A 25,041-nucleotide genomic window follows, 5' to 3' on the forward strand; every position below is an offset into this window, starting at 1 on the left:
CCTTATTTCCTAAGTTGCTTGGGTCAGCCTCTTTTTCAGATATTGGGCAATACCCTCAATATCACTTCCTGCATTTTTTTTACTTTATTCTTAGGGAATTTCACTCAATGCCATGCCTCCTCCTTTGTTTCTTGATTTCTGGAGCAAAGAATTCCCCCAAAAAGGACTTTCTAGTCTACCTTCAATAGTCCATGTTGAAAAGAACCTGTAGAAACATCCCTGCATGCCTCAGTACAAGCTCAGTTAACACAGTGGACAGGGCCTTCCCCTCTAAACCACTCCCACCATGGACTGGGCAGCAGCTTGTTATCCCTGATAATCTTCCTTGATTCAGAATCTACTGTGTCTGATACTAATATTGTTATTCCAGCTATTTTTATAATTAGTGTTAGCAGGATACATTTTATTGCATTCATTTACTTTAAAATCATATGTATGATAATATTTAAAGTGAATTTCTTATGACAACATACAGTTGTGCCTTGCTTTTTCACCCACTCTGACAATTTTATCTTTGAGTTGATTCAGTGATGCATCTCACAATTAGAAAAAGCTGTCATACTAGTTAGCTTACACTATGTACTATAAATGTTATTAGTTCATACAATCTGGCCAACATTCAAGAAGTAGGCGCTATTACCATTCCCATAGTCCAACGCTGAATCTGATCCAAACACTCTGAAGGAAAGATGTAGAGGAATCTGAGCTTGACTCAGTCTATGTCCAGAGGCCTAGCTTATATGTGCTATGTTCCAATGTGTATTCTCATACGGGGTAAATACTTTCTAGGGTTAGTTGCAGGACTCTTACCCTGCTTTATGGTCATGAAGATATTTTCCTAAATTGTTTTCTATAGACTGCATTAAATATTTTTATATTTTGGCCTATGATCCACCTGGAATTAACTTCATGTCTAATGTGAGGCCAAATGTCAGGTTTTAATTTCCCTAAAAGGATATTCTATTTTCTTTTTTTTTTTGAGACGGAGTCTCGCTCTTGTTACCCAGGCTGGAGTGCAATGGCGCAATCTCGGCTCACCGCAACCTCCGCCTCCTGGGTTCAGGCAATTCTCCTGCCTCAGCCTCCTGAGTAGCTGGGATTACAGGCACGCGCCACCATGCCCAGCTAATTTTTTGTATTTTTAGTAGAGACGGGGTTTCACCATGTTGACTAGGATGGTCTCAATATCTTGACCTCGTGATCCACCCGCCTCGGCCTCCCAAAGTGCTGGGATTACAGGCGTGAGCCACCGCGCCCGGCCGGATATTCTATTTTCTAAGACATTTTTATAAAAATTCATCTATTCCCTTTCACTGACTTATAAAATACTTGATCATGTATATATATGTCTATTTTTCAGCTGTGTTTTCTTTTTTTACAGGCATGTGCCATCACATACAGTTTATTTCTATATTTTTGGTAGCAATGGGGTTTCCCCATATTGGCCAGGCTGGTCTCTAACTCCTGACCTCAGGTGATCTGCCCACCTTGGCCTCCCAAAGTGCTGGGATTACAGGTGTGAGCCCACATTTTCACATCTTTCAAATAGAATGCATAAATAACTTGGTACTCTGAAAACACTGTTGGCCAGACAGCAGTCAAATTGTGATTGCCCTTATTGGCACACACGTGAACTTGGTGTAAAAACCTTCCATAGTCACATTCTAGTGATATTGTCAGCCTGAAAACTTGCAAAGGGGCCATGAGCAGATTGGAAAAATAATCGGACACGAATAGTACAGGATACTCCTAAGAAATGCACATCAACAAAGCTTCTGATTAGCAGAGATGTTGATAATGTAAGAAAAATCTTGGCTAAGATGTATTGAAAAGTGATTTAGAAGAGTTTGGTCTCACTGAGAAAAATTTTAGGATACTTATGTTAATGTGTTTTGCTTGTATTTTCCATCTCATAATCATATGTGTAATACAAAACAAGTATCTACATTAATCATAGGACTAACATAAAATATCAACATTTGTACATTTGTAATAATTTTCAGTATGTTTTTAATTCAATGTTTTCAATTATTTTAATATGAAATAAAAATAAGTGATAGGAAGTTATCGTTTTTCAATAAATTTGCTTTCATAGTGACATAAAATGAGGCATTTTTCAGTTGCTGCAAATAATACTGCTTGCATTACTTAGAGAAAGCTGTCAGTATTAGTAAATACTGACAGTGTTTGTTAAAGACCCACTATTAGTCTAAATACTTTATGTATTATTAGTTCATTCAATCCTCACAACTCAAGCAGTGGGCACTATTACCTCTTCCATGGTTTAGTTCTGAATCTGAGCTAAAGCCCGACAAGAAAGGAATAGAATAACCTTCACCTTGCTTCAGTCTGTCTCCAGAGTCTTCAGACACATCAACTGTGCTACAATACCTTTATCTTATAGGACAAATACTTTCTTGGTATAGTTTAGGAATTCTTACCGTACCTCATGGTCATGACATTATTTCCCTAAGGTTTTAAATTTTGCATTGAATATTCTATACTTAGGTTTATGATCTATGTAGAACTGTTTTTGTGTGTAATGTGCATTTATAGGTAGATATCGTTTCCTCTGATGGATACTCAATATCCTGAAATATTTCTTGAAAATCCTCCAAAAATATTTTCTTATGAATTATTTGCATATATATGTGTGTGTGCACACACGTGTGTATGTATATATATATCAGTTTTCAGCTCTCTTCTCATTCGTTCATCTCACTATCTCTATACAAATACCACACTGTCTTGTTATTAAGAGTGTTCCTTTAACACAAGAATTTCTCCTCTAGCGCCCATTCCATTAACTTCTGTGCTATTTTGTAATGAAGACAGGAGTAAAAGCCTCAATGCCTTGCACCTGCTCCAATATTCCAAGTTGTACCATCAATAAAGAAAGGGCTTAGATCTTTAGAACATTGCTGTTTTTCTGTAAGGTCCTGGTGAGGCAGGCAATTGCCCCACACCACTCTCCATTGTTTTAATTTAGTATATTCTCAGTGAATTTGCTTCAATCTCATGCCTTCTCATTTTCTTTCTTGTTTTCTACAGCCTGGGGAACTTTCTACTCCAGCAGCAACAGGGAGAAGGGAAGGACCCGGTACAGATATTGGTGAGTGCCTCCCGCACAAACACAGGCCACTACTACACAATGTTTACCTCCTTCAGACTACACCCATTAAAGACAGTGCATAAGCAGATGCAGGAGAGCTGAGCCCATCTCTGTGGTGTCTATATGGGAAACACCAGCATTTCCTTGCCCTACTTCTGGTGTTGGTTGGGGAATTCAGTTATGTCTTAGAAAGATCGAGTGTGTCTCAAGGATCTAGAACAAGAAATACCATTTGACCCCGCAATCCCATTACTGGGTATATACCCAAAGGGTTATAATTCATTCTACTGTAAAGACACATGCACATGTATGTTTATTGCAGTACTGTTCACAATAGCAAAGACTTGGAACCAACCCAAATTCCCATCAATGATAGACTGGATAAAGAAAATATGGCACATATATACCATGGAATACAGTGCAGCCATTAAAAGGATGAGTTTATGTCCTTTGCAGGGACATGCATGAATCTGGAAACCATCATTCTTAGCAGACTTAACACAGGAACAGAAAACCGGATACCACATGTTCTCACTCATAAGTGGGAGTTGAACACTGAAAACACATGGACACTGGGAGGGGAACATCACACACCAGGACGTGTCAGGAGATAGGGGGCTAGGGGAGGTTTAGCATTAGGAGAAATACCTAATGTAGATGATGGGTTGATGTGTGCAGCAAACCACCATGGCACATGTATACCGACCTATGTAACAAACCTGCACATTCTGCACATGTACCCTAGAACTTAAAGTATAATAAAAATAAATAAATACATTGTGATGCAGAATGTTGCTAGAAAAAAAGATCAAGTGTATCAAAGAATTACCTGTTTGCTGTCCAAAAACAAATGACCACGTCATGCCTTGTCTTGTAATATTTGTTCCATGTTTGTTTTAGTGTGGAAAGGCCTTTGACATTTGTGTTATAAATGAACATTGTTATCATCACATAAGCATGTAGAATTAAATTTGAATTATTGTATTATTAGTGCCTTTATTTAAATTAATCATTCATAATCATTTTTCAAAATATCCTTCAATTATTTATATATTTTAATGGATCACTCTTTATTAAATCAAATGGAAATGTTACCCATTCTCTATAAAGTGTTTTCCATAAATTTCCTCTGAGATATTTCTAGTTGAAAAGAAGAGGAGCAGAAAGTTTGCTGGGAACCACAAGACAAAATTTGCTAGAGACTAATACTTAAAAAGGGTTCTGTATGCTTAGTTTGTTCTAATTTGCAAGGTTCACAAAGCATTAATTTTAATAGATGGAACATCAAGACTCCCTTCCAGGACACAAAGACCAGTTATTTCTTTAATACGCATGAATAAACTTCAGCATATTGTTTGTCCTTTCCAAAATTTGTAGACATTGGCTTGAATCTCTGATTCCTTCTACATAGTTTTTGTAAACATCTGCGTGGCATTTCCTTGTACTAATGGCTCATAATATAAGTATATATTCTTCTCTTATTCTTTAATGAGTAAATACCAAAATTGCCTTTTCAGTTAAAAAGGGAAAGCTACTCTAAAAATTTGCACATACAACTTCACACAGCAAATATTTTCAGATTATGGTCTGTAGAAAAGTTGCAACTTACATTTATTTTCTTTTATCAGATAATCTTTTAAAAGTGATTTATGCTTGTGCCTTTTTAGATTACCAGAAAATCTTCAGAGTTGCTTTTTGCCTACTACATGTGTGGAGCTCAAAGAACAACATGAAGTTGCCATGTTCTATGATGCTTATGCCCAACGGGGTTTCAGAAAACTTGACAAAAATTAGACTATAATGTGGAAGAGTTCCCCTTGGGAACTGAGAGGACAGGTTTCAGGCCTGGTATGAGACAGATATGGACAGCCTCCAGGAGGAGGAGCAATGGAGAAGGCGCTGGAGGGTGAGGGACAGTGGGTCCAGCAGACAGGGGAGAGAAAGGAAGAGGAAAGAGTGTGTTGAGCATGAGAAGAGGGCAGTGGATTGAAAGGACTGTTGGGATGAGTAATAGGTGAGGAGATAGAGCAGGAAGGGCAGACCATGGAGGGACTGGGCAGGGGAGGCAGAGAGGGTCGCTTCCTGAAGACTGCATTCTGTGGGTAGGGATTTGAATGTCTGGGTCTGGGTCTCTGAGATGTTACCCCAGCCCATGAGCTCAGCCTGTGGGGAGGACGGTGAAGAGCGAGTGGGCCCTGTCCACTGGGGAGGCTCCTGGGCTCTACCAGTGGGGCATGGGTCTGGGAGAAAGGAGGGTGGAGAAGGGCAGAGAGGACCCCTGGCTGCCTGACTGGAGAGCTCATGGAGCTTGAATGCCCTTGTTCGCCTTCTTTTCAGCATGGCTCGACCCTCACTTCTCGCCAGTATAGGTTTTTGATCCCTCCGTCCTTTTGCAGGTATAGGTGGGATCCATGGACCAAAAAACTCACAGCTGCCGGCTCCTCTCCTCCTGGCTCCCACATCTGGGAGGCTGGGAGCAGCCTGGCCGGAAGCGTGGGTGCGGGGGTCGCAGCTGCGCAGCTGCGCAGTGAGGGGACCCAAGGCTGCTGCGCAAGCCGGGCTGAGGGGCAGGAGCCAGGCACACAGAGGGCGTGAGGGCCGCAGGCGGAGAGCGGGGATGACCGGGGAGTGAGGGTAGCTGTTTGCAGGGTCAGCGTTTGGATTTCACGGTCGCTTCTCCGTGAACGTGCGCAGATTCCCGAGAAGGTGCTTGCCAGAGTCGTCGTCCGTGTTTATTCTACAAACCTCAGGATTTTCCCGTGTTTTCCAGAGTGTAACGTAAATTTTTATGCTTTTTCTCTCTCTCACATGTGCCCTTTTATATTATGTACATAGCAATAGTATTTTCCTACATTTTCTCTTTGTGAATAATTCATAAAGAATGTACCAACCCATTTATTTTTAATGGACACTGGGTATATTTACGGATTACAATGTGATGTTTTGATTCTTGTATTCATTGTGGAATATTCAAATCAAGCTAATTAACACATGCATCAACTCACCAGCAGACCAACATTAAAAACCTATTATTTAGCAATTCTAAAATGTATAGCATGACATCAGAGCAAATGAAACTGCCTGACCTCGGTAGCCAGAGACTCATCATTTCTGAAGGCGGGAGGGTTCCCATTTGTGAGGGCGTCATCGCTGCATGCCCTTAAGCAAGGGGGGTGTTTGGGGTGCTTCGTTTGCCCTGTTAATTTTGGATGCTTCTGTGTTCTAAGAACTATTAAGATAATATGTTTGAAAAATCCAGTTGCTCTAACTTTTACTTTGTTTTACTCTTCTAACAAGGTTATAGCTTTTCTTTTACTGACTTTGGTTTAATATATTCTTTTTCTAGATTCCAAACGTGGAATCACAGTTGACAGATTTTTGATCTTTAATCATTTCCTATGTATGCATCCAGTGCTATACGTTTCCCTATATGCTCTGTTTTCCTTTCATTCCACAAATTTTGATAAATTCTGTTTTTATTTTTATTTAGTTGAAAAAAATCTTTAAAAATTTCTCTGGCGCTGTCTTGTTTAATTTCTGTGCATTTTGGGATATTCAGTTATTCTTCCAGTTATCCTTTGATTTCTGTTAAATCCACTGTTGTGTGAGAGCTGACATTGTATGATTTCCATTTTTTAAAATTGTTAGGGTATGTGTGTCCCCGAATGTGGTACGTTTTGCTGAATATTCCATGTAAGCTTAAGAAGAATGTGTCATCTGCAGTAGTCGAGAGAAGTAGATTGTAGGTATCAGTTATGCCCAGTTGCTTGTTGGTGCTGTTGAGTTCAGCTTTTCTCTCCCGCCTCTCTGTATCTGATGTAGGGTGTTAATGTTTCCAACTATAAAGCTGAATTGCTGAATACATCTTTTTCCTTGTGGTTCTGTTGATTTCTGCCTCATTTAGTTTACCTTCTGTTGTCAGGCTCTTAGGCTTTAAGAATTATGACATTTTGTTGGAAGAGTGGCTCTTCATCTCTATGTAATACCCGTCTTTATTCCTGATAGCTTTCCTTGCTTTGAAGTCTGCTCTGCCTGTAATTAATATAGCTCCTCTTGTTTACTTTGATTAGAGTTGACATCGTATATTTTGTTCATTTGCTTTTATTTGTCTCTAAGTTGGGTTTCTTACAGGTAACATATCTTGTGTTGTGTCTTTTTTTAATTCACTTTGTCAAGTTGTGTATTTAATTAGTGCAGTTAGACCATGGACATTCAAAGTGATAATTGATATCGTTGGATTAATATTTACCATATTTTTGACTGTTTTCTACTTGTTGCCCTTGTTATTTCTTCCTACTTCATCTTCCACTCATTTTCTGCCTTTTGTGGTTTTCACTGAGCATTTTATGTTATGCCATTTTTCATTTTTTATATTAGTTATGTATGATTTTAACTTTATTGGTTTAATATTTTATATGAGAAAATAATTTCTTGGAAAAATAGGAAAAATTATTAGATTATATGTGTCTATATATCTTATTTTTATTCATACATATATATGTACAGACATATGCACATTTTCATGTATGTTCGTGTGTGTGTGTGTGTGTATATATATATATATATATATGAAATAGATGCCAGCAATAAGTTAAAGGAAAAGAGAATAGAATTAAGATTATGTTGTTATTATAAGATTTTCATAATACCTGTGAAGCAATATAGTTGTATTTGAAAAGTGACTTGGGTTAATTTTAAATATAATATTTCCAACTATAGGACAGTCTGCTGCACAAAAAAACCCTTCCTTCCTGACTATTGACAATAGAGTGAATAAAATGCCTTGCCAAGTGGGGTTTTCTTACATGGCAAAATGATTCATAAAATCCATCAAGGGAAAGAGATTTCTGGCAAGAATATCATAATCATATGTAATGTATTTAATGTATGAATCTAAGTGACATTTCCACATCTTTGTATTATTGTATTGTTTCAAAGCAAGTCACATTTCCCACTTATACTCACTGAGTATAGAATAGATAGGAGAAGGTGGGGATAACAACTGGACACTAACTTAATGTCTGCTTGACACATCATGTATTCTCCTGTATGAATCAGGTCCTCTCTTTGCCTCACTTGTTTTTTGTGACCTTAACCCTTTTGAAAAGTACTGGTCAGATATTTTATAGAATGTCCCACAATATGATTTTGTTTGATTGTTTCTCGTGCTTATGCTAGGCATATGGATGAATTAAACACAGTCACCTAAATTTGAAGACAAAATAAAAGACCTAAAAAGTAATATTTATAAATAAAAACTCAAGAAGAAAAATAATTTTTAAAAATATGGAATGGCAAAGAATTCACAATATAGTTAAGTTTAGTGGTTAAGGGAAACTATGAAGTTAAGGAGATACACAAAGGAAGTATCAACAATTTTGCTAATCATCAGTTTTCTTAAGCTTGCAAGTGACATTTTTTTAAAAAGACATTTTTTAGGCTGGGCACTGTGGCTCATGCCTGTAATTCCAGCACTTTGGGAGGCTGAGGTGGGCAGATCACTTGAGGTCAGGAGTTCGAGAGCAGCCTGGCCAATATGATGAAACCCCGTCTCTATTAAACATACAAATAATAGCTGGCCATAGTCGTACGTTCCTGTAGTCCCAGCTACTTGGGAGGCTGAGGCAGAGAGTAACTTGAAAAGAGGGAGAAGTTGCAGTGAGCCAAGATCATGCCACTATACTCCAGCCTGGGTGACAGAGTGAGACCCTGTCTTAAAAAACAAACAACACATTTTTTTAAAGAATAGTTTTACATTTGAAGAATAATTACAAATATGGTAAAGAGTTTCCATATACTCCATGCACAGCGTCCCTTATTATTTACCTGGTACATTAATGTAGGACATTTGTCAAAATTAACCAACAAATATCATGTATTACCATTAAATACTATATATGCTTTCTTCAGATTTCTTAGTTTTCACTTAATGTTGTTTTTATGTTTTAGAATTTCATCCAGGACACATTATCACGTTTAGATATCATGTCTTTAAGTTTCTCAGAGTTTCCTTGTTTTTGATATCGTTGACATTTCTAATTTGGGATTTCTCTGGTGTTTATCTCATGATGAGACTGAATTTGTGGGTTTAGGGGAGGAAGATCACAGATGAAAAGTGCCATTCTCATCCCATAATATCCAGGGCACAGTCTATCGACAGACTTTATCAGTGTCCATATTAATTTGATCACCTGGATGAAGTAGTTTCTAACAAATTTCTTCTTTAATTTTAAATATAATTTTTTCCCTTTTTTCATGTTGTATGTATAGGAAAAAAACAGTCATCATATACAACACACACTTAAAAAGTAGTTAATCATGCTGCACTGCTTTTTTTTGGGTAGATTTTTAAAAATTTCAACAGCTTTATAGTTTCAAGTGGTTTTTGGTTACATGGATGATTGACATAGTGGTGAAGTTTGGGATTTTAGTGTACCCATCACATTAATAATCTAAATTTTACCTCATAGGTAATTTTTCATCCCTCACCCCCTTTCAGTCTTCCTCCTTTCTGAATGTTTAATGTTCTTGATTGTACTTTGTATGTCCCTGCGTAGCCATTGCTAACCTCCCACTTATAAGTGAGAACATGCAGTATTTGGTTTTCTGTTCCTGAGTTACTTATGATAATGACCTCCAGTTTCATCAAAATTGCTACAAAAGACATATTTTGTTATTTTCTATGAGTGAATAGTATTCTGTGGTATAAATACCAAATTTTCTTTTTTTTATTGCATTTTAGGTTTTGGGGTACATGTGGAGAATATGCAAGATTGTTGCATAGGTACACACGTGGCGATGTGATTTGCTGCCTTCCTCCCCTTCACCGATATCTGGCATTTCTCCCCATGCTCTCTCTCCCCAACTCCCCACCCCCCACTGTCCCTCCCCTATTTCCCCCAACAGACCCCAGTGTGTAGTGCTCCCCTCCCTGTGTCCATGTGTTCTCATTGTTCAACACCCACCTATGAGTGATAACATGCGGTGTTTGATTTTCTGTTCTTGTGTCAGTTTGCTGAGAATGATGGTATTCAGGTTCATCCATGTCCCTACAATGGACACAAACTCATCGTTTTTGATGGCTGCATAATATTCCATGGTGTATATGTGCCACATTTTCCCTGTCCAGTCTATCATCGATGGGCATTTGGGTTGGTTCCAGGTCTTTGCTATTGTAAACTGTGCTGCAATGAACATTCGTGTGCATGTGTCCTTATAGTAGAACGATTTATAATCCTTTGGATATATACCCAGTAATGGGATTGCTGGGTCAAATGGAATTTCTATTTCTAGGTCCTTGAGGAATCGCCACACTGTCTTCCACAATGTTTGAACTAATTTACACTCCCACCAGCAATGTAAAAGTGTTCCTATTTCTCCACATCCTCTCCAGCATCTGTTGTCTCCAGATTCTTTAATGATCGCCATTCTAACTGGCGTGAGGTGGTATCTCAATGTGGTTTTGATTTGCGTTTCTCTAATGACCAGTGATGATGAGCATTTTTTCATATGTTTGTTGGCCTCATGTATGTCTTCTTTTGTAAAGTGTCTGTTCATATCCTTCGCCCACTTTTGAATGGGCTTATTTGTTTTTTTCTTGTAAATCTGTGTTAGTTCTTTGTAAATTCTGGATATCAGCCCTTTGTCAGATGGGTAAACTGCAAAAATTTTTTCCCATTCTGTTGGTTGCCGATTCACTCTAACTGTTTCTTTTGCCGTGCAGAAGCTGTGGAGTTTGATTAGGTCGCATTTGTCTATTTTGGCTTTTGTTGCCAATGCTTTTGGTGTTTTAGTCATGAAGTCCTTGCCTACGCCTATGTCCTGAATGGTTTTGCCTAGATTTTCTTCTAGGGTTTTTATGGTGTTAGGTCTTATGCTTAAGTCTTTAATCCATCTGGAGTTAATTTTAGTGTAAAGTGTCAGGAAGGGGTCCAGTTTCTGCTTTCTGCACATGGCTAGCCAGTTTTCCCAACGCCATTTGTTAAACAGGGACTCCTTTCCCCATTGCTTGTTTTTGTCAGGTTTGTCAAAGATCGGATGGTTGTAGATGTGTTGTGTTGCCTCCGAGGCCTCTGTTCTGTTCCGTTGGTCTGTATCTCTGTTTTGGTACCAGTACCATGCTGTTTTGATTACTGTAGCCTTGTAGTATAGTTTGAAGTCCGGTAGTGTGATGCCTTCTGCTTTGTTCTTTTTGCTTAGAATTGACTTGGCTATGCAGGCTCTCTTTTGGTTCCATATGAAGTTTAAGGTGGTTTTTTCAGTTCTGTGAAGAAGGGCATTGGTAGCTTGATGGGGATAGCGTTGAATCTGTAAATTACTTTGGGCAGTATGGCCATTTTCACGATATTGATTCTTCCTAACCATGAACATGGAATGTTTCTCCATCTGTTTGTGTCCTCTCTTATTTCGTTGAGCAGTGGTTTGTAGTTCTCCTTGAAGAGGTTCTTTACAATCTTTGTTAGTTGTATTCCTAGGAAATACCACATTTTCTTTATCCACTACTTAGTTGGTGGGCACTCCAACTGGTTTCATAATTTTTCTATTTTTGCAATTGTAAACCTAGAAGTACAGATGTATTTTTGATTGAATGACTTCTTTTCATTTGAGTTGACACCCAGTAGTGGGATTGCTGGATTGAATGTTTGACTTGCTTTTCTTTTTCTTTTTTTTTTTTTTAATTCAATTAGGTTTTTTTTAAATTGTATTTTAGGTTTTGGGGTACATGTGAAGAACATGCAAAATTGTTGCATAGGTACACACGTGGCAGTGTGACCTGCTTTTAGTTTATTGAGAAATCTCCACACTGTTTTCCATACAGCTTGTACTAATTTACATTCCCCACCTAAACGTGTATAAGCGTTTCCTTTTCACCTTATCCACACCAATATTTATCATTTATTTTCTTTTTAATAATGGCCATTCTGAGTAGGTAGGGTGATATCTCATTGTGGTTTTCATTTGCATCCGAGATGCTTATTCATGTAGAACTGTTTTCCTATGTTTTTTGGCCATTTGTATATATTTTGAAAACTATCTGTTCATGTCATTTTCTCACTTTTTAATGGGATTATTCCTTTTTTTTCTTGCTAATTTGTGTTTCTTGTAGATTTAGTCCTTTGTTGGATGTAAATATTTTTTCCCATTCTGTACTTTATCTTTTTACTCTGTTACTTCTTTTGCTACGAAGAAACCTTTCAGTTTAATTAAGTCCCATTTATTTATTTTCTTACGTTGCAATTACTTTTGGAGTTTTAGTCAAACGCATTCTTTACCCAGGCCAATGTCTAAACAATTTTTTTTTCTAGTTTTTGTTCTAGGATTTTCTGGTTTCACGTCTCACATCTGAGTCTTTAATCCATCTTGGGTTAATTTTTGTAAATGGTGAGAGATAAGGATCCAATTTCATTCTTTTGCATGTGGCTGTCTTATTTTCCCAGCACCTTTTATTGAGTAGGGTGTTTGTTCCTCAGTGTATGTTTTTGTCTGCTCTGTTGAATATCAGTTGATTATAAGTATTTGGCTTCATTTCTGGGGTCTCTATTCTGTTCCATTGGTCTCTATGTCTGTGTCTATACCAGTGCCGTGTTAGTGTGCCAGCAGATGTTGTAATATACTGTGTTTCTTGACCTCAGGCCAGGATGCAGTGCTTGCAAGAAAGAGCCATCTGCACTCATGGTGGTAGGATTTATGCTTAGCCTTAGTTACCCAGGGGAAGTACTCAGGTGATGATGAGCAGGGACATGGAACTCCTAAACGTCCCTGTTCCTGTTCTGCTACTAGGGCAGGTAGAGGGGGAAAGCTGGGAGGGAAGTCAGGAAAGTCCACACTCTAGCTCCCCGAGTGTGGGCACACGCAGCAGCCCCAATGGAGGTCGGTTTATAGTTTCCTGGCCACTGGTCTACGATAACATTCCAGAGACAAGGAGAACACCCTCTGCTTCATGAGAGTCAGTACATGGAGGGATGGGTAGCAAGTGGCACATCAGTTCCCACGACCTTGACACAGCAGGTCTCACACATGCAGACTTCTGATGGCAAAAAGCCACAACAGCCAGCTAGGTCCAGGCAGTCCAGGCTCAGAAGACAAACCACAAGACTTACCACTGGAGAGTGAAACTGAAACAGTAGCTCTGAGGCTGCACACCCCTCGATTTGGCATGTGAAGCGGGAGTACCCAGCTCCCATAACCCTGGCAAAAGAACACTTCCTGCTTGCTCCTTGGTTCTGGTCGTAGGGTTCATCCCCTGTTCCATATTGGATTTCATATCTCAGTTGGGAGCTTCTTTCAATGTGTGATCACTGCCTCTACAAGGTTCCCCTATGAATTAGTGTCAGAAATGTCATCCTTCTGTCCCTGCTGGGGCCTAGGAGTGCACACACAGCACATCCAGGTGCCACTCCTTCTTTCATGCTCCCCACCTCTCTTAAGTCAGCTCCAGCGCTGAATGGGGTTAAGGCGCTTCCCCATGGCCTGAATTGCCTGGCTTCCCAGTGGGAGTGTGTATCAAGAGATAGTCTCCCGTTTTTGCACTCTGAAGACTCAGTTTCCCATCTGACACACAGTGCAAGTTGCTGCCTGCTGCTCCTTTCAAATTATCCCATTTCTTTCACTTTTTCTGTTGAGTTCCTGTGTTTGTTGGATACAAATTTACAGTGTAAACCTACACAGGATTTTTCTGTTTCAGAGCAGGGAGGTACACTTACAAAGCCTCCAATCCTCCATCTTGAAATAAAAACCACAAATAAAACATTATGGGTAGAATTTCTACAAAAGTTATTTGGAACTTTCACCATGAACATGTGTCTATTCTCCTTTAATAATTATTATATTTATTGAGTCATTTTTATGTCAGAACCAAATATGAATATTTATTTTACTCCTTACTTCTATTACTTCATTTATTTGATTGTTTAAATTGTTGCAGTGTTGGCTATTGGATCCTCTGTCAATTTTGAAATGCCACTATCATTAAGCTTTGATGTTGCTATGTGGTTGTTTAGTTGTTTGCATCATTGTTTGGCATTTTATTTTTTTCTGGCTTTACTAGGGCTCAGGCTAATTGTACTGATTCCCTCACAAGCCTAGTATTAACTTTTTTTTTCCACAGAGCGCTAGTTCTTTTTATTGGAAAATTGAATTACAAATGGAGACATAGGCCTGGATTGCTCCTGTAGCATCTATATTCATGATCTTGCCTGCTGACAGAGCAAATAAATCTGTGTATACTGATTCATATATATATGTATATGCATACACATATGTATGTTTATATATATGCACACACATACACACATATGTATAAATATTTTACCATGTTTCTGTATGTATCTTTAGTAAGTGAAACATGAATCCCTTATAATGCTCCAGCACTGCATGATGTAATCTGGTACCACATGAATCAGTGCATCTATTCTCGCTTACTTGTATGTAACCTACCACTCTTAACAGTGATAAAATGGTTCTGTTATTTAATCACATAATCCAAAAGACATGTATAGTGGTTTCAGAATGGGAAATGTATGCTCCCTTGAGAAAACAAGTTGACCAACCAAAGTACTTAAAATCTTTACTCTAGACTCAGAAAATCCACTTATTTGCTAAGTTACTTGGACCAGCTGGTTTCCCCCCCACCTTCCTTCAGTGAGGTTATTTCACTGATGTGTTACACAGTTATATTATGTGCATAGGCCCATGCTATCTCCTACCTACTGTATAAGGTTTTTAATTTGCTTATTTGTATTATAAAGTTATTTAGGATTTGTAAAATATAATCATGTATTTATCATTACAGTTTGATACTACAGTAATTTCACTTACCAGAGGAAATCTGCTGTGCCTCACCAATTTGACCTGCCTCTCTTCCAAGCCCCTGGTAAATGCCAAACATTTTATTGTCTCTATGCTTTTTCACTTTGCAGAGTGTCACAGAACTAGAATTACACACAGTATTTCGCATTTTTGCATTTTGCTTTTTTTTTTTTTTTGCAATATGTTCTTTAGATTTGTAAAGTGTATCTATCTCATGGCTGTTTAGATTTGCATTTTCCTAATGCGAAAGACTTAGGCCTCACATCATGTGGTAATTAGACATGACAGTAGTATCTTTAGAGAAATATCTATTCAAATAATTTACCAATTTGATTGTGATATTTGTCTTACTATTTTTTAGCTGTAAAATACTTTTAATTTTGTGGATAAAAGACGCTTTTCTGCTGTGACCACAACGGTTTTCTTCTATGCTTTGTGTTATCTTTTTACTTTTAGTGAAGTACTCTGAATTCCAAAAGATTTTAATTCTATGAAGTTAAATATATTCATTTTTTTTGTTTCTTTGTTTGTTTTGAGACAGTCTTACTTTGTCACCCAGGATGGAGTGCAGTAGTGTGATTTTGGCTCACTGCAACCTTTGACTCCTGGATTCAAGTGATTCTCCTGCCTCAGCCTAACGAGTTGCTGGGATTACAGGCGCCCACCACCACACCTGGCTAATTTTTGTATTTTTAGTAGAGACAGGGTTTCACCATGTTGGCCAGGTTGGTCTCAAACTTCCAACCTCAGGTGATCCACCTGCTTTGGCCTCCCAATGTTCTGGGATTATAGGCATGAGCCACCATGTCCAGCCCATGTTTATTACTTAACTATTCTTGGACTTTAGCCATCATGTCTTAGAAATATAGAAATTATTGTTTAACTTAAGACAACAAATATGTATTCACATATTACCTTCTGTGGGTTTGTTCTATTTAGCTCCTATATTTGGATATATCATCATTTTGATCCCAGTATGTATATGGTGTGTGAGAGAAGTTCAGCTTGATTGTAGATACTCAGTTGTCCTAGTAACATTTGATGGAAACCTGTTTTCCATATTGAATTGAGTTAGCAATCTTGTAATATCATTTGACCACAAAAGAAAAGGTTAATTTTTGGAATTCAGTTCTATTTTTTTTTTTTGTTGGTAAGTCTGTGTTAATACTAGTAACACGAATCTTGATTATGATTTCTTTGTAGTAACTTTTGAAATTGGAATACATGAGTCTATTTTGTGAACTCTGCTTTTCATTTGTAAAATTTCTGGTGGTATTGCATTTTACATTAATTTTAGCATCAGCTTGCCAAGTTAGCAAGAACCCCTCTGAATTGTTGGAATGCATTTCCAAAACTCTATAGATATACTGACATAGATATGTAAAGACATTAGAACTGAATAATAATAAATATAACTTTCATTCAGCAAAGTACCCCTGCCATAAAGAGAAACCTAGAAAAACAGGAGGCCTTACTGAAAAGAACCCCTTCCAAGCTAGTGGACATTGCCTTCAAAGCATTCCATGGTAGAGAGGCAAAGTAACAGAAGTCCACAACCATTAATATGGAATGGACAAGGAAGCCTCGGCTTCAGATCAGGGCAAGACTCTGGACCACACCCAGTGTGCCTATTGCAAGGAAAAAGGCAACTGAACAGATGACTGTGCCAAAAGAAGGGGAACAAGGGGCCAGAAAAAGGAGGAACTTGACTGGGATAAAGCCTAATGGCAAATGGTGGAATAGGGATACAGCCCTGACCATGAAAGGGATGCCTGGGGGCTTTCCTTAACCCCTCAGAGACAATTAAAATTTCTGAAAAAGTTCAAGGGTATAACTAATATTGAGAAACAATGTAATCGATTGCCTGTTGGTACTGGGCAATCTATTCAGTTCCTAACTCCTCAGAAGCAAAAAGAACCAAAATAATTTTTTAAATTGTACTTTAAGTTCTGGGGTACATGTGCAGATATTACAGGATTGTTGCATAGGTACACACATGCCATGGTGGTTTACTATCCCCATCCCCCATCACCTATATCAGGCATTTCTCCCAATGTTATCCCTCTCCAACCTCCCCATCCCCCACTGTCCCTCCCCTATCCCCCACCCGCAACAGACCCCAGTGAGTGATGTTCTTCTCCCTGTGCCCATGTGTTCTCATTGTTCAGTACCCACCTGTGAATGAGAACATGCAGTGTTTGGTGTTCTGTTCTTGCATCAGTTTCCTGAGAATGATAGTTTCCCGATTCATCTATGTCACTACAAAGGACATGAACTCATCCTTTTTTGTGGCTGCATAGTATTCCATGGTGTATATGTGCCACATTTTCTTTGTCCAGTCTATCATTCATGGGCAGTTGGGTTGGTTCCAGGTATTTGCTATTGTAAACAGTGCCACAGTGAACATACGTGTGCCTGTGTCTTTATAATAGAATGATTTATAATCCTTTGGGTATATACCCAGTAATAGGATTGCTAGGTTAAATGTAATTTCTATTTCTAGATCCTTAAGGAATTGCCACACTGTCTTCCACATGGTTGAACTAATTTACACACCCACCAGCAGTGTAAAAGCTTTCCTATTTCTCTGCATCCTCTCCACCATCTGTTGTCTCCAGATTTTTAAATTATCGCCATTCTAACCGGTGTGAGATGATATCTCAATGTGGTTTTGATTTTCATTTTTCTAATGACCAGTGCTGACGAGAATTTTTTCACATGTTTGTTGGTCTCATAAATGTCTTCTTTAGAAAAGTGCCTGTTCATGTCCTTCACCCCTTTATTTCTTTTTGTTGCCTAGTTGCTCTGGCTAGAACTTCTAATACTGTATTGAATAGAAATGGTGAGAGAGGGCATCCTTATCTAGTTCCAGTTTTCAAAGGGAATGCTTCCAGGTTTTGCCCATTCAGTATGATATTGGCTGTGGGTTTGTCATAAATAGCTTGTATTATTTTGAGATACGTTCCATTGATACCTATTTTATTGAGGGTTTTTAGCATGAAGAGCTGTTGAATTTTGTTGAAGGCCTTCTCTGCATCTATTGAGATAATCATGTGGTTTTTGTGTTTGGTTCTGTTTATGTGGTGGATTACATTCATAGATTTGTGTATGTTGAACCAGCCTTGCACCCCTGGGATGAAGTCTACTTGATTATGACAGATAAGCTTTTTGGTGTGCTGTTGGAATTGGTTTGCCAGTATTTTATTGAAGATTTTTGCATCAACGTTCATCATGGATATTGGCCTGAAATTTTCTTTTTTGGTTGTGTCTCTGCTGGGTTTTGGTATCAGGATGATGTTGGTCTCATAGAAAGAGTTAGGGAGAATTCCCTCTTTTTGTATTGTTTGGAATAGTTTCAGAAGGAATGGTATGTGCTCCTCGTACCATTATTAGTATGTCTGGTAGAATTAGGCTGTAATCCAGTCTGGACCTAGTCATTTTTTGGTTGGTAGGCTATTAATTGCTGCCTCAACTTCAGACCTTGTTATTGGTCTATTCAGGGATTCAACTTCTTCCTGGCTTAGTCTTGGGAGGGTGTAAGTGTCCACAAATTTATCCATTTCTTCCAAATTTACTGGTTTATATGCATAGACTTGTTTATAGTAATCTCTGATGGTAGTTTGTATTTCTGTGGAATTGGTGGTGACATCACCTTAATCATTTTTTCTTGTATCTATTCAATTCTTTTTTCTTTGTAATTAGTCTGGCTAGTAGTCTGTCTATTTTGTTAACCTTTTGGAAAAACAAGCTCCTGGATTTATTGATTTTTTGAAGGTTTTTTGTGTCTCTATCTCCTTCAGTTCTGTTCTTATCTTAGTTACTTCTTGTCTTCTGCTATCTTTTGGATTTTGTTTTGTTTTGCTCCTCTAGCTCTTTTAATTTTGACGATAGGGTGTCAATTTTATATCTTTCCTCACTTCTTATATGGGCATTTATTGCTATAAATTTTCCTGTAGACACTGCTTTAAATATGTCCCAGAGATTCTGGTACGTTCTGTCTTCAATCTCATAATTTTTGTAGAACTTCTTTGCTTCTACCTTCATCTCATTGTTTATCCAGTCATCATTCAGGAGCAAGTTGTTCAATTTCCATTAGTTGTGTGGTTTTGAGTGAGTTTCTTAATCCTGAGTTCTAATTTGATTGCACTGTGGTCTGAGAGATTGTTTTGATTTCCGTTCTTTTGCATTTGCTGAGGAGTGATTTACTTCCAATTATGTGTTCAATTTTAGAGTAAGGGCAATGTGGTGCTGAGAAGAATGTATATTCTGTGGATTTGTGGTGGAGAGTTCTGTAGATGTCTTTTAGGTCCACTTGATCCGGATTTGCATTCAAGTCCTGGATATCCTTGTTGATTTTCTGTCTTGTTGATCTGTCTAATACTGACAGTGGAGTGTTAAAGTCTCCCACTATTATTGTGTGGTAGTCTAAGTCTGTTTGTAGTTTCTTAAAAACTTGCTTTATGTGTCTGGATGTTCCTGCATTGGGTGCATATATATTTAGGATAGTTAGCCCTTTTCGTTGCATTGATCTTTTTACCATTATGTAATGCCCTTCTTTGTCTTTTTTGATCTTTGTTGGTTTAAAGTCTGTTTTATCAGAGACTAGGATTGCAACCCTGCTTTTTTTTTCTCTCCGTTTGCTTGGTAAATCTTCCATCCCTTTACTTTGAGTCTTTGTGTGTCTTTGCATGTGAAATGGGCCTCCTGAATAATAGCACACCAATGTGTCTTGACTTTTTATCCAATTTCCCAGTCTGTGTCTTTCGATTGGGGCATTTAGGCTGTTTACATTTAATGTTAATATTTTTATGTGTGAATTTGATCCTGCCATTTTGTTACTGTCTGGTTATTTTGCCCATTCGTTGATGCAGTTTCTTCATTACATTGTTGAACCAAAATAATATTGCCTGTGATAGGAGTTGCAAGAGGAATGCAACGAAAGGCTTTTCTACAACCTTTGAAATGTAAATTAGGAAATCTGGAACTAAGGCATAGGTTTCTCCTTAAGCCAAAATGCCCAATCTCTTTGCTGGGAGAAGACCTGTTATGCAAATTAAATGGTGATGTAACTTTCTCCTGAGAGAAACAACTATGTCTATAGGTCCTTCTAGAGCAAGTAATGCAACTACAGTTGTTACTCACTTCACCTAAGAAGAAAGAGGAAGCTCTCTTTTTCCCAGAAGTCTGTGAGAGAATCAGTAATTGTGAATGGGCAGGTGGGATCCCCGGAAAGGCAAAGAATGCACAGCCAGTGCATATAGAAATAAAAGAAGGGGCTACTGTGCCTGGGGAAAGAAAATCAAACATTTTAAAAACCTGAAAACAACTAGTACCCATTAATAAAGGAAACTTTAGACAGAATACAGCATGTCTTGCAAAAATTTCTAAAAAGTGAACTGATCCATCCTTGAAGATACCCATGCAATACCCCATCCTGCTTGTAAAGAAGCCATGCTTCAACAAATATCAAATTGTTCAAAACCTGAGAGCCATCAATAAAGTAGTCCAGGATATTCATCCAACGGTGCCTAATCCATGTTCTGTACTGACTACTATACATGGAAATTACACCAGTATCCCTAGCTGCACATTGAAAGAAGCTAAATATTGAGAACCCATAGTATATTGCTGTTGTCTCCAATATCCCTGTCAATCTTAAATAATTCCCACTATCACCATTCCCCACTATATGTATTCCATATCTTGAACAACAGGCAGTGGTGGGGAATGCCCTGGTTGTATTCTTCACTGTTGTAGAGGACCCTGTGGACATAGGCCTCCTCCTCTAGACCACCCCTACCAAGAGCTGGGCCACAAGGGGAGCCTGTGAGCTCAGAGCCTCATCATGAATTCTACATGCCCAAGGAAAGTAGCTCCCTGCTTTTCTTTTGGTGGGGCTGCAAATTCCCTTCTTATGTATAAGAATATGTTTGTTCTACCATCATTATACTTCGTAACCAAAGACATGTCACCAGGTCATTTTCTTGTAATATTTCTTATTGATTTCTCAATGGTTTTGGTGTGTCAAATATCCTTAGCACTAGGTTAAATTTCTTGGTTTTGATTACATAAACATAGTGTATAATCTATTTTTTGAATTGTGTGTTAAGACTTTCATTTTTTGTTACAAAATGAATTTATAGTATCAAATAGACATTTTAATTATTTAAATCTTTTTACAGGTCACTTTTTCCTAAATCAAATGGGAATTTGACTTTTATTAGAAAAGACAGATGTCACATATTCTCTGTTTTATCATTTTCTAGAATGTTCCCTGAAATGCCACTAGTTGAATAGGACAAGAAGTACAGAGATTCTTCTGGGAGCTACAAGGTAAAATTTGCTGAGTGTCATTCTTAGAAAGAGATAGGAAAGTTTGTATTTTATGGCTAAGTTTTCACTAGTCACAAAAAGTTCACAAAACATTAATTTCTATATGCAAAACACTAACACTTACTCTAAATGTAGAGCCAGGCACTTTGTTATTGTTCCCATGTGAACTTCATCATATTGTTTGATTTTCCCTTTACCCAGTAGCTGCAAACATTGGCTATAAACCATTATTCTGTCCACTTCAATCCATAAATGTCTACATGACATTTGTTTGTACAGATTACCCATACTATAGATAAGCATGCTCTTTATATTCTTGGAGGAGTAATCATTCAAATTTCTTTCAGTTCTCAGTGATAAATTTTTAACAGTCCAATTTAAAAGTGTGTACATAACTTTTGCTTTAGTCAGCACATATATCTAACAATTTCTTGGAGAAAATGTTAAAATCTTTTATCCTTTTCTCACTCAGCTTAATGTTTTAAAGACTTTTCTTTTAGCAAGTCTTTTAGATTTTCATTTTTGTTGACATGGTCAGTAATTTACCCACCTTCCTATCAAATAATAACAGATCAACTGATGTGTATTATTTTATACTGAACCTTTGGCACCTCTGACATAATTTATATATAAATAGTAATCTGAATGTCTTGGCCAGTGAAGATGGGATTCATCAGCCAAGGTTGAATAGGAATTTTCTCACCTGAAAGCAGCAAGTGACACAAAAGCAAGAGAAAAATAGAAAAAATTTAGGAGTCCCACAAGCAGACAAGGATTTATTTAGGGTTTGAGATGGTACAGGGATCCCTCATATGAGCCTGTGGACCACCACAACCATGGAAATAAAAGAAAATCTTGAATCCTTTCACAGAAATTTTGGGTACCTCTCTAGCTATGAAAAGTAAATGAGCCACTTGATAAGCAGGAAGGTAATAGTAGGTTAAAAGAATAGCAAGGAATTGAGTCATGAAAACATGGGGTTCCTTATAGAAACTAAAAATCAAAGCTTAACATATGACCCTGAGTTGTTTCTCAGAAACCAGGATTTCTTCCAAATGGACTAGCATATAGATCTCAGGTAAGGAGGAACTATGGAATGGACTCTGACCACCATTTTTTATTCTGTGTATCTTCCTGAGGGGTCTGTAGGAGGTTACATCTGCAAGCCAGATTGAACATTATTTTCTACTGATCACAAATTTTCAGACAAAGTTTCACTTCCTTAATCACAAATCAGAAAATCTTTGAATCCTTCCATGACTTGTAAGTCCCTTCTACAAGTTATGCCATTCTCTTAGGCCAAAACCAATATGTCACCTCAATATATTCATTTATTGATTTACAAATTTGTGTGTACTCTCTGCCTTTCAGTCTTAAAAACCCTTAGTGTAAGCCATCAGTAGTTTTGGTCTTAATCATAAGCTGCCTGACTCTCTTTACTTGGTGCCCTTCAATAAATGCCTTTTACTAATTGATTTATTTAAATTTATTTATCTACTGATTGATTGATTGAAACTTCATTATGGATATCTGGTCTTACTGCACCTGAGAAATGTACACAAGGTTGTTTTGACAACAGGCCTGCGATGTGCCAAATGAAAGTGTTGAAAGAAACATGTTATATTGTGAAGGAAGCATTCCTACAGGATGTATCTCTGAGACTTAATATTATATATTTACATGTAAGAAAGTCTTCAGTTGAATGGTCTAATAACTGTTATGGAATAATGTGGGAAATTTGTTCAGTATTTATGAAATTTGAGCAACCGAACCCAGAAACTCTGAGACAGGTCTCAGATAATTTAGAAAGTTTATTTTGCCAAGGTTAAGATGTGCCCATGACACAGCCTTAGGAAGCCCTGACAACTTGTGCCCAGGGTAGTTGGGGCACAGTTTGGTTTTACACATTTTAGGGAGATATGAGACATCAATCAATATATGCAAGAAGTACATTAGTTGTGTCCAGAAAGGCAGGAACAATGCAAAGCACTCCCTGTCTCCACTACTCTGAGGGTTTCCGGGTCACAGGTAGGTGAGAGAAAACTGATTATAGTCTCTTGGGTTTCTAGTCTTTCCAAAGGAGGCAATCAGAATATGCATCTATCTCTTTGAGCAGAGCAATGACTTTGAATAGAATGGGAGGCAGATTTGCCCTGAGTGGTCCCCAGCTTGAAGGGATCCAAGATATTTTCCTTTCACATTTCCCCACTTTTTTTTTTTTTTAATCTTTTGGAGAAAGCATTTTAGGATAAAATGAGTCTCTGGTCTCACATTTCATCTGATCTCTCATGATTAGAACAGTTTATTCCTAGATGGGTATGTTCCAAAAGCTCATATTTAGCAGGTTTTAAAGTTTCATGTTCTGTGAAGAGAAAATTAGGGGAGAAAGGAAGAAAAACAAAAACGAAAGAACAATCCTGGAAAAATCTATATAGGATCTAAAATCATATATAAAAAATTTATATATAATATAAAAATCTATATTACTCTGAAGACAATATATTAGTAGGTAGATATGAAAGTGGCTTATGTATTTAAATAGGTTGCTGTTATTTTCTTGTGAAATGTTAAGTTGTCTGGCTTTAGTTTGCAAGGATTTAAGAACACACAGCTTAGTTTTCAGTAACTCCAAGTTAGGAAAAACTGAAACAAATTTAAAAAGTAGGAAATATCATTTTGAAGACTTGTAGCCAAGAAAAATCAGAATTTGCTTCAAACTGTAAAAAATAATGAAAATTGAAAAAGGCATTAGGCAACATAGAATCTAACAACAGGTGTAATATAGTTTGAAACGTATTTTTCTCTCTCTCCAGTTTCCCATTTTTACTAAAGACAAATCATGGTAGGACTGATTTGCCTTATTATACTTGGCTTAATTATTTGTATACAGTGCAGCAAGAATAATTTTTTTACATAGGCTTTTAAATTAGCTTTGATGGAACTTTTTCCATAGGAGGAATGTCAGAAAAGACTTTTTAAAGCTGATCCTAGCCATGGCTTTACCATCAGACACTATGAGTTGGGTGAATTTTGTCTCCTTTTGAGGTTCCAGGATAAACTTGGGGCTTCTGGACCTGTCAGAAAGTGACAATCTATACTTATCACAGGTCATAAACCCTGTACGTAGACTGTGTAAACAAAATATGAAGTCAGTTTTTCCAAGAGCTTTACTGGCTCTGTAAGTCAAGTCTGATTCCCTAAAGGAAAGCACACCATTCCAGTTAAAGCCTTGATAAAATGACCAGTTTCTGCAATTGTGTCCTATTACAAATGAAAGCAGGTTTGTATTACACTTATGCAAATAACTGTATTGTCATTAAGTTAAAAATACAAAGTTTCCAAATTGTGGATAAATCAGGTAGAGAGAAACAAATATGCTCCAAATTTTGTTCATAGGAGTATACTAAATTGTTGAAAACTGTCAGTAGGTCAAAAGAAAAGTTTTAAGACTCTGAAAAAGGGCCGGGCGTGGTGGCTCAAGCCTATAATCCCAGCACTTTGGGAGGCCGAGGCGGGCGGATCACGAGGTCAAGAGATCGAGACCATCCTGGTCAACATGGTGAAACCCCGTCTCTACTAAAAATACAAAAACTAGCTGGGCGTGGTGGCGCGCGCCTGTAGTCCCAGCTACTCGGGAGGCTGAGGCAGGAGAATTGCTTGAACCCGGGAGGCGGAGGTTGCAGTGAGCCGAGATTGTGCCACTGCACTCCAGCCTGGCACCTGGCAACAAAGTGAGACTCGGTCTAAAAAAAAAAAAAAAGACTCTGAAAAATAAAATGGAGGATCAG

At 37.8% G+C, this 25,041-nt stretch overlaps 1 protein-coding gene across 8 annotated transcripts in view; it reads left to right on the forward strand.

Annotated features, from left to right (window-relative positions):
- Nucleotides 1–25,041, forward strand: part of SNURF (SNRPN upstream open reading frame) — a 267,460-nt gene that overhangs the window by 5,346 nt on the left and 237,073 nt on the right. For all 8 annotated transcript variants that reach the window (XR_010339204.1, XR_010339200.1, XR_010339202.1 and 5 more), the window contains exons 3-5: nt 3,052–3,112; nt 14,904–14,984; nt 21,187–21,253. The gene's annotated coding sequence lies outside the window, so the exon portion shown is untranslated. The remainder of the gene's footprint in view (nt 1–3,051; nt 3,113–14,903; nt 14,985–21,186; nt 21,254–25,041) is intronic.

Source organism: Aotus nancymaae, unplaced genomic scaffold, assembly GCF_030222135.1.
Source record: "Aotus nancymaae isolate 86718 unplaced genomic scaffold, 86718_ANA_hifiasm-v0.15.2.pri h1tg000075l, whole genome shotgun sequence".
NCBI classification, from domain to species: Eukaryota; Metazoa; Chordata; class Mammalia; order Primates; family Aotidae; genus Aotus; species Aotus nancymaae.